This window comes from Phasianus colchicus, chromosome 1, assembly GCF_987193195.1.
Source record: "Phasianus colchicus chromosome 1, bPhaCol1.hap1.1, whole genome shotgun sequence".
NCBI lineage: Eukaryota > Metazoa > Chordata > Aves > Galliformes > Phasianidae > Phasianus > Phasianus colchicus.
In genome coordinates, this window is record NC_143436.1 from 158,912,239 (window position 1) to 158,921,271 (window position 9,033).

The 9,033-nt window shown below is 36.6% G+C and overlaps 1 long non-coding RNA gene across 1 annotated transcript; it reads left to right on the plus strand.

Annotated features, from left to right (window-relative positions):
• The first annotated feature begins 5,264 nt into the window (after positions 1-5,264).
• On the plus strand, positions 5,265-8,291 carry LOC149920192 (uncharacterized). The gene is made up of 3 exons (XR_016470086.1): positions 5,265-5,336; positions 7,705-7,759; positions 8,180-8,291. It is a non-coding gene; the product is annotated as an uncharacterized LOC149920192 (long non-coding RNA).
• Positions 8,292-9,033: the final 742 nt, after the last annotated feature.

Here is a 9,033-nt window from a genome sequence, read left to right on the forward strand (position 1 = left end):
GATTTCCTACTCTTAGGGATGCATCAATCTTGAGCTTGGAAGAAGTTCTGTTTAAATGTTGCCCAGCTCTCATGGGCCACCTTGCCTTTGCAACTCCAGCCCTTGAGATACCTCCAAGTAGGTCCTGGAAAAGGTCAGAGTTGGGTCTCTGAAAGTCCAGGGTAGCAATCCAGCTTTTTGCCTCATATATATAAAGATTTTCCCAGACAGTACATATGTAACTCAAGTACTGTAAATAAGCTGAAGATTTTTTATGCCAGATATGTATGTTTAGGTGTAGTGATCCCCCATGCAACCAGTGCAGCAATGAAGAATGCTTGCTTCTTAGTATCATATTTCTTCCAAGTAGTACTCTTTTCAGATTGGCACTTTTGTCTGCTAACACCATGGCAATCTAACATGTGACTGTATGATTTCCATGTCCTTTCAAAATATCCTAGCATTTGATGTTTACCACATAGTAAACCACCTGTGTGATTGGTGGCTTACTTATTTTTTAATTTTTTTAATCCAAAATCTAAGAAAACTCTCTAGCTCTAATGTGGTGTTAGAAAGTGGCATTCCTTTATTACTCATGATATGTAGTACCAGGTGACTTGACAAACAGGCATTCACTCTCAGAGTTCAGGTTCTATATTTAAACAGTTAATACCTACATATGCAGTACATTGAGATTGCATTGAAAACACTGAGACTTCTGGCTGATCTTTAGCTGTTTTTGCCCAATTTGGCAAATCTCCATTGCTTGTGAAGCCATAATGAGTTACTTCCCATAATGAGTTACTTCCAAAACAATAGATATGAAATCCAAGGAAGATACCCTCGCATCAGTTGGGTGGAAAAGATAAAATTAGTCTATAATGACTCAGTGCTTTTTGTGGAGCAAAAATTGTTGAGGAAAACAAGATTGTTTTTTCTCAATTTCTGTGAACAAGGCTGTTCACATACAAGTAAAGTTTGAAATGGAAAGTTTTGGAATTAGCACTCATAGATTCTTTTTGCTAAACTAATGTACTAGTCCTTAAACTAATATACCAATCCCTATTGCTAAACAAACCAGCCTATAGTATACTAACCTCTATTGCTAAATGAACTAGGCTATATCAATTTCATTGTGACTACATCACAACAACAATATATTTAATACTGAAAATTAAAAACTGGAAGTCATATGGAGTACCTGTGAACCTGAAATATGAGTGCAGTGATAAGTGCTTAGTAGCAATTTGATGTTAATAGTTTTGTTTTAACAAATGTTGCTGCTAATAGTAAGGTGTATAATCAATGAAAATTATATAAAGGAATATTATATAATCAAATAATATTAAGATTTTATAATAATGAAATACGCAAGAGAGTTAGGCACAGCAAGACAAAGAGAATAAATAGGATGCTTACCCACGTTGTGCGCTTGCTCAGGAAACTCCAGTGGAGTGGATCTTCCAAAGAGAGAGAGAGAGATCATTCCCCACTGCTAGTCAGCTCTTAAATGGGTGCAGGAGAGGTGGAGCCAGGCTCCACCCCTTCCTGCAGCACAGGTGAATTGCTTTCACCTGTGCTCCCAGGGCTGACTCATTGCTCGCCTCAGGTGACTAATCAGAGGTTCAGGCTGTGACTCAGCAGTTTCCATACATAAGGACATAAAACAAAAAGCTTTGCAACTGAGCAAGTACAACAAGTGGAAGAAGTTCTTGCACTTAGGGACATAATGATTCCTCCTGGAGGTTTGAGGGAGTGCTCCTTTATAAAGACAGTGTGTCAGAAAGCCCAGCTTTATACCAATGTATGGGTAAGCAGGACAAGCTGGAAACCATGAAATACTTGGAAAATTATGATCTGGTTGCTATCACGGAAACATGGTGGGATGACTTCCATAGCCAGTGTAGAGGGGTATCACCTTTTTAGAAGGGATAGGCAAGGCAGAAAAGGTTGGGGAGTTGCTCTCTGTGTTAAAGAGTGAATAGACTGTGAGGAGCTCCTTCTGAGAAATGGTGAGGAGCACGTTGAGAGCCTGTGGGTTAGAATTAGGGATAGGATTAATAAAGGGCACCTGCTGGTAAGGGTCTACTAAAGGCTACCTGATCAAGGGAATCCTGCTGAGAGGCCTTCTTCCTTCGGCTGCAAGAGGCGTCATGATTGTGGACATTTGTCCTGATTGGGGATTTAAAGCACTTCAATCTCTGCTGGGAAAGGAGATCATGGAAACAGATTGTCCTAGAAGACACGCTAAGGCACATGAGGGATGAACAGCTGATCTGAGACAGCCAGCTTGCTTTTACCACGGGAAGGTCATGACTGATCAATCTGATCTAACAGTTCTCTATATACTGTGTGTTATATATTCTCCTCCTCTTGCAAAAACTGTATCTCCCTATCCTGTTTTTTGATCTGTTATCTCTACTCTAAACATACGTTACTAAATAAATTCAAAATCTAGGCAAAGCAATGCAGTGCAAAAGCGTAACAAGTATATGACTATCAATAACAGTAATTCAGAATTTGACAGATTGCACATGAGATGAAATTCTCTTTCATTTGACATTTTACAGCAACCTTTGAAAAACAATTAAGAGACATTAAAAACTAGGTAGTTTCCCAAAAGTTAATGAATTAAGCATATTATCCTGTCTTACCATTCATTCCTTTCCCCTGAAAGGAGAATGGTAGACAAAATAACCTGTAGTGTGCACTATTTATATGACAGTTTTATGGGGTAGGGAAGGGGTGAGTGCACTCATGTTGATGTTACTTCATTGTAGAGGCAGACTACTGCTAAAGAGTCATTGAACCTGAAGGCATGCTACACTGAAATTTAAAATGAACTGACACTGTTAGTTAAAGGGAGCTAGACAGGAACTATTTATAAAGTGAACAGGGATGGGGACAAAACAAAAGAAAACAAACAAAAAACACTGTGAATTTGTTTTCCACTGACTGTTTTTGTGAATATTGACACCTTAGAAATCTTCTTGCTGTATATTATGAAATTTACATTTGTTTGCAAACTTATCACAGAATCATTTAGGTTGGCATAGACTTCTTGCACAAGCAAGTTGAGCTAGAGCAAGTTTCCGAGAGTTAGATCTTCATACATGGATTCTGAACTCCACCATTTCGTTGGTTTTGAAGGGACCTCTGAAGACCATCTAATTTAATTCCACAGTCAAGCCAGCTTTCACATCCATGACTAGTTCTTTGTTTCTAAGTGTCAGGACATTTAATTGTTCTTCAGTAATCTGTGTCAGGAAATTGTTGCTAATGCACTCCAGAAATCCAGCCTGCTTGAGTTGCAATTATGATGTCCTTCCAACAGACATCAAGGTCATTAAAATCTACCACTGCCTGTGAACATGACGCTTCTTCCAATCATTTTCCTCATCAACGCATCTCTTTCCAATACAGACAAATTAGAAGAAATCACTAAAGTAGGAAAAATAATGTTTATTGAAATAAAGACTTGCATGCTACAATATATTTCTTTATAATTTAATGTAGAAAGTAGAAACTAATACAATAGATGAATTTTTCTTCCCTAATGAAGTTTAAATGTTATTCCTAACATACTTCAAAACTCAAAATTTCTGAGTGAATGGTTAGAGGTAGATTAGCAATTTAAAGTTGCTATTTGTATAAGTCAACATAAAATTGAAGTTTGAGTTAACATCTGAAGGAAAAAATTTGCTATGTTATCACAATATTACATAGAACAAGATGTTAATGTGATACTGAATATAGATTAATACAATAAAAATATAATATTTTAATAAAATTAACATATTAAACAGTGAAGGTGCAGAGAGTTCAGTTAAAAGTGATGAACACCCACAGTTCTTTGTGAAATTAGTAGCTGAAATAACCTTATGCATTCCAATTCACACTTAATATTAATACTGGGTGGATACCTATGAGAGGCATAGAGAGGCAAAACTGTATGTATACTTCCCACTTCTCATCTTATCCATGTGAAGAGCAGAAAAAGGAGACTTTCCAGAAAATTCTTCTGATTTTATTTCTCTCTTCCCTACCCTATTCTGTATCTGAAAGACTTTTTCCTACTCTCTGATCTCTGACAATTAATTATTGAGTAGGAGAGTAGAAGTCATAATCACATTTTGTTGCACTTCAGTACAGTAGCATTAGTTTAAATTACTGACACATAAATAATTATTCGGTAGACATCAATAAAACACAGTGACTTTTAAAGATGTTACAAATGTATTTTTCAACAAAAGAAGAAAGAAACATATAAATAGAATACCATAGGTCCATATCTACCTAAAAAAACCCAAAACAAATAAACACAGATCTGATGAAAACAGGAATGAGTCCACATGGTTAAGAACCAGATACAGCATTTGCTAGTGTCAATGAAAACAAATGTATGACTTAATAAATAAATAAATGCATTAATAAATATCGTAGTACAACAAAACTTGTTTTTTTTTTTCATGTTTTTTAGACAGTGTTCTTTTGAGTAGGTTAACAGACAGAGCTCATTTGATAGAAAGACTTTAATGCAAGACTAAAGGCAAATCTTTCCTGTTTATTGTTTTCTTTTTCCTTGTGAAAACTAATGAACAGAAGGGCGGTGGTTCTGAGGCTAGGGCTGTCATCAAAGACCTTCCAAGGCTGTAGAACTTTTGATAGTTTAACATATTCATTTGAAAGTCTGGGATTATTTTCTTTGGCAAAACATTATCTGTTTCTTTACAAAAGGTAGAATTTTGAAAACCAGTAAATAAAAATAAAGGTTATATTAGGGATAAGGAGATGGTATGCTAGTCTAACTTTTCTGTAGGTGCAGAGATATCATGTGCTCTTGTTTTTAACATGACTTTATAGTGAGCATTATATTAAGTGTAAAACATTTTGCAATATTTGTGCAGAAAAACTCATTTTATTAAAATGGTATGAAATATTATAATTAACTGAAAGAAATGGTTTAAAATCTTTGTGCAGACTCAATTGGCTTCCATCAGAAAATCAGAATGGATGAATCTGAGGATAAAACTCAGCATTTCTTCCAATGGCAATGAAAAATGCTGAAATGTGTCTTACCTCATTTTAAAAAAATAGCCTTATGCATTGAATGGCAGAATTGTCTCCTTTCTCTCTACAGTGATGAGGGACAGTACTGTCTGCTTTCTTGTATTAGCCACATGTGTTTTAATTTTTGCTGGATATTAGCACAAGTAGGTTTAGTGGTACAGAAACTGAGATTTTATGGTTTATCATAACACGGCAACCCTCCTGTAATCTATTCCAGGCAGATAATTTCAGGACCAGAAGACTCTGCAGCCAAAGATGTGATAATATTATGATCCTCAAAATCCAAGGTATGGAGCCAAAAAGCAGATTGTCCAGAAAAACAGATGTAATGAAAGATAGTTTCATTTTCAAAATAGGTACATTAACACTAGGGTTCTGAGAGCCCCAGAACTCTTTATCTCCTTGTGTCTATCATAGAACTAGAATGCATTAGAAGCATTTCTGACTTTTGCACCACCTGGAAAGCTCTTTTTAGATCACTCAAAATCTGTATAATTACAAAAATCACAAAGTTTTTCAGGATCTTGTGGTTCCTAGAATGGTCTTAAGAGTCTAGAAGCCTTAGAGCATTATACATGTAACAATTACTCTTTATTATCTCTCTCTTTTTTTTTTTTAGACAATTTACACTATTTACCATTCATTGTTTCCCTCACATCAATCAGATAAAGTTTGCCATATCTCTAAGAAAAGCTTCATTACATTTAGATGTGGAAGTATGTTAAGATTCAGTTTCAACACTAATTTAAAACTTAAATTTATAGCACTGCTTTGCAGAGATACTGAAAATGTAAAATTTTCAGTATGACTCAGTATCAGAATAAAGATGAATATAAGAAATTAATCTTTATTCCAACTCAACATAAAAGCAACAACTGTGTAAATGTCAGAATGATATTAGGAAGTCTTTTGAAACATTCACTGCTGTCCCCATAAGCCCATCGTTCAGTCTATGTTATTTACAGTGGCTGCAGAAAAATGACAGTCATCGAGCAGACAGTTGAATGTGCATCTTCCAAACTACATAATTTCTGAACTACCTTGTTCAAGTGCCTTTCTTCTTTCAACTATGGAAATTACGGGGAAAACTATATTACTGAACACCAACACACTACTAAGCTTGAGTATGTGATATCATTGTGTCCTCATTCTTAGCAAAATAACCTTTATCCTATTTATTTGACTGCCATATCTAGGGTGAGTCCAGATTCCACATACGCAATTTTTTTCAGAGTGAGGAATACTCCTGTAGTCAAGGTTATAATAAAACTTCTGGACAATTTTTGTATTCTTCCAGAAAATATGCAGGGACAGTTCCTTAGGAAAGGCTAACAGTTGTGAATTCAGGAGAATTTCAACGTCTGTATATTTTAACAGATGAGGGTAATCCATGCCAGGGATTTTTCTTATATTCTACACAGTTTTCTTGACCTAAAAGCAACAAATATACTGTGACATACTTAATACCAGATCTCTGTATTTTAATATGTAGTATTGTAGTATCATAGAATCATAGAATGGCCTGGCTTGAAAAGGATCACAATGATCATCTAGTTTCAACCCGCCTGCTATGTGCAGTGTTGCCAACCAGTAGACGAGGCTGCCCACAGTCACATCCAGCCTGGCCTGGAATGCATCCAGGGATGGGGCATCCACAAATTCCTTGGGCAAACTGTTCCAGTGCATCACTACCCTGAGTGAAAAATTTCTCCTAATATCTAACCTAAATCTCCCGTCTCAGTTTAAAACCATCCCCTCTTGTCCTACCACTATCCACCCCTGTAAACAGCTGTTCCCCCTTCTGTTCATATGCTCTTTTTAAGGCCACAATGGAAGGCAACAATGAAGTCTCCCTGGAGCCTTCTCTTCTCCAAGCTAAACCCTGTTGCCTCAACCTTCTCTCATAAGAGACATTCATTCAGCGCGTCCACCCTTTTGTGCAGATCCCAGTCACCAACTGAGAGAACAGAGTAGAACACAGCTTGCGCTTCCAATCCCTTCAGCAGTCTTCCCTGAGCGCTGAAGTCCCTTTTAATCGCCCTAGAACTTCTTGTGCCTAGCTCTTCATTTCCAATGTGGAAAACTAGTAATGGATAATAGCAAAGAATAATCGGAGGGCTTAACCAGATGAGTTTCTAGCAACATCTCTCACTCAGGCACCAGGCAGGCAACACACCTCCCCTGCTTTCAAGTCTGAGTCTTCACATCTCTTTTAGCAGCGCCTCACTGCCATGTGGTTGCACCTCGATGTGAGAGGAGTGACCTGTTAAGTAACCTGTTAAGTGCTAAGTCCCCTCCTATATGGCATAGTGCCCTACCCTGCCTACTCGCTGATCCGCTCGGGGTTTGCCCTGAAAATCACTCCTTTCACACCAAGATAACAAACCTCCTCCCAGTGTAGTCACGTGAATGGGTGGCTTCCCGTTCTCCTTGTCTAAACCACCCACGTGGTTCACACAGGGCGACGGCTCCTTTCCGTCCATGAGGCTTTTTCTAGACAGGGGGCGTGGATGCAGAGCCGCTGCCCTGGTAACCCCCACTGACCAATTCCTTTTCTGTTTCGTTACTTATTTTTTTCTCTACTTAATGTGTGACTAAAAAGGATGACTTCGTGCTGTAAGGTGCTGAATGTGATCTATTGTTTCCCACTTCCAGCTGCCTGTCATAACAACAGCAACTTCTCAACTTCTGGGAAACACAATGTGAAAAGGTAAGAAGTATTAGCTGTACAAGAATACAGGTGTAACTGCCTTTTAGAGTATGGATATTAGGCCTCAGTTTCATCTTCAGGTAAACCTTCTTATTCATTTTTCAGTGATTTTGTTTTGTTTTGTTTTTGTTTGTTTGCTTTTTTTTTTTTTTTTTTGGTTGCTTGTTTTCTTTCACATATGAGAAGAAAAGCCTTTGTTTGACTTATTGCACAATTTTTTTGGTTCTACCCTCTTCACAATTAAATTTCTTAGTCATTTTCCTTTCAAATTGCCCCCTCTCCACTGTGAATCATTTGTTACACAAGATTACACTTTTTACCCCCATTCTTTTTTCTGAATGTGCCATCTTTTATCCATGGTGGCACATTTTTAAGCAATCTCACTGCTTGAATTTTTAATTTTGTCTTTTGTACACTAAGCTTTTGTGTGACTGCAACGACTGGCAGAACAACTTGGCTCCTTCGTTTCAACTCTCCCTGGACATCTAATTGCCATCTTCACCTATACAGTTAAGAAAGGGCTATCATAAAAGTTAAAGGTAATCAATATGAATGCAGCTATAAAATGAACCACATGTGACACCCTGCAATTCGGTTCTCTCCTTACTTGTGCTGGGTTCCACTTTTATATTTATAGCATGGGTAATGAATTTATACATTTTAGAATTGATATAAGAGAAGAAAATCTCTTTACTTTTTAATATATTCTGAAATAACTACTTTTTTTTTTTTTTAATCCAATTTAAAATATACTTTGTTCTGGATAAGGAGGATTTCAGTTTAAGTAGTGGAGAAGAATCCATGTGAAGAACATAACTAATTAAAGAAAAATATATTGGAGACATGAACAAAAAGTCAAATGGGGAGAATAATGAACAAAATAGCATCAGTAGCAATTTTTTTTTTTTTTAAAGAAAATATTTTTCCAGATTTAAAGGTACTTATCTGTCAATTAGTTTTTAAAAATTGCTTTCTGGTTTACCTTCACAATACCTTAAAAATTCACTATTTCAAAGTAAGATAAACAATTCAACTGGAGGCATATTCTGTCTGAAAAAGTTTTTTTTTCCAAGTATTGGTGATTTTGGATGCCATACACCAATCTATGATTGGCTTATGCAGCTCAACTTGTGTTAATTTTGCCTGTACACCTGCAGTCCAAAAGAATTTATTGGGATTTTATTTTCTATCTTGTTACGTTGTCCTGGGCAACTTCATACTTTGCATTCAGACTTTCTGCTGCTCTACATCTAGTGAGAAAATATTGAATAGCT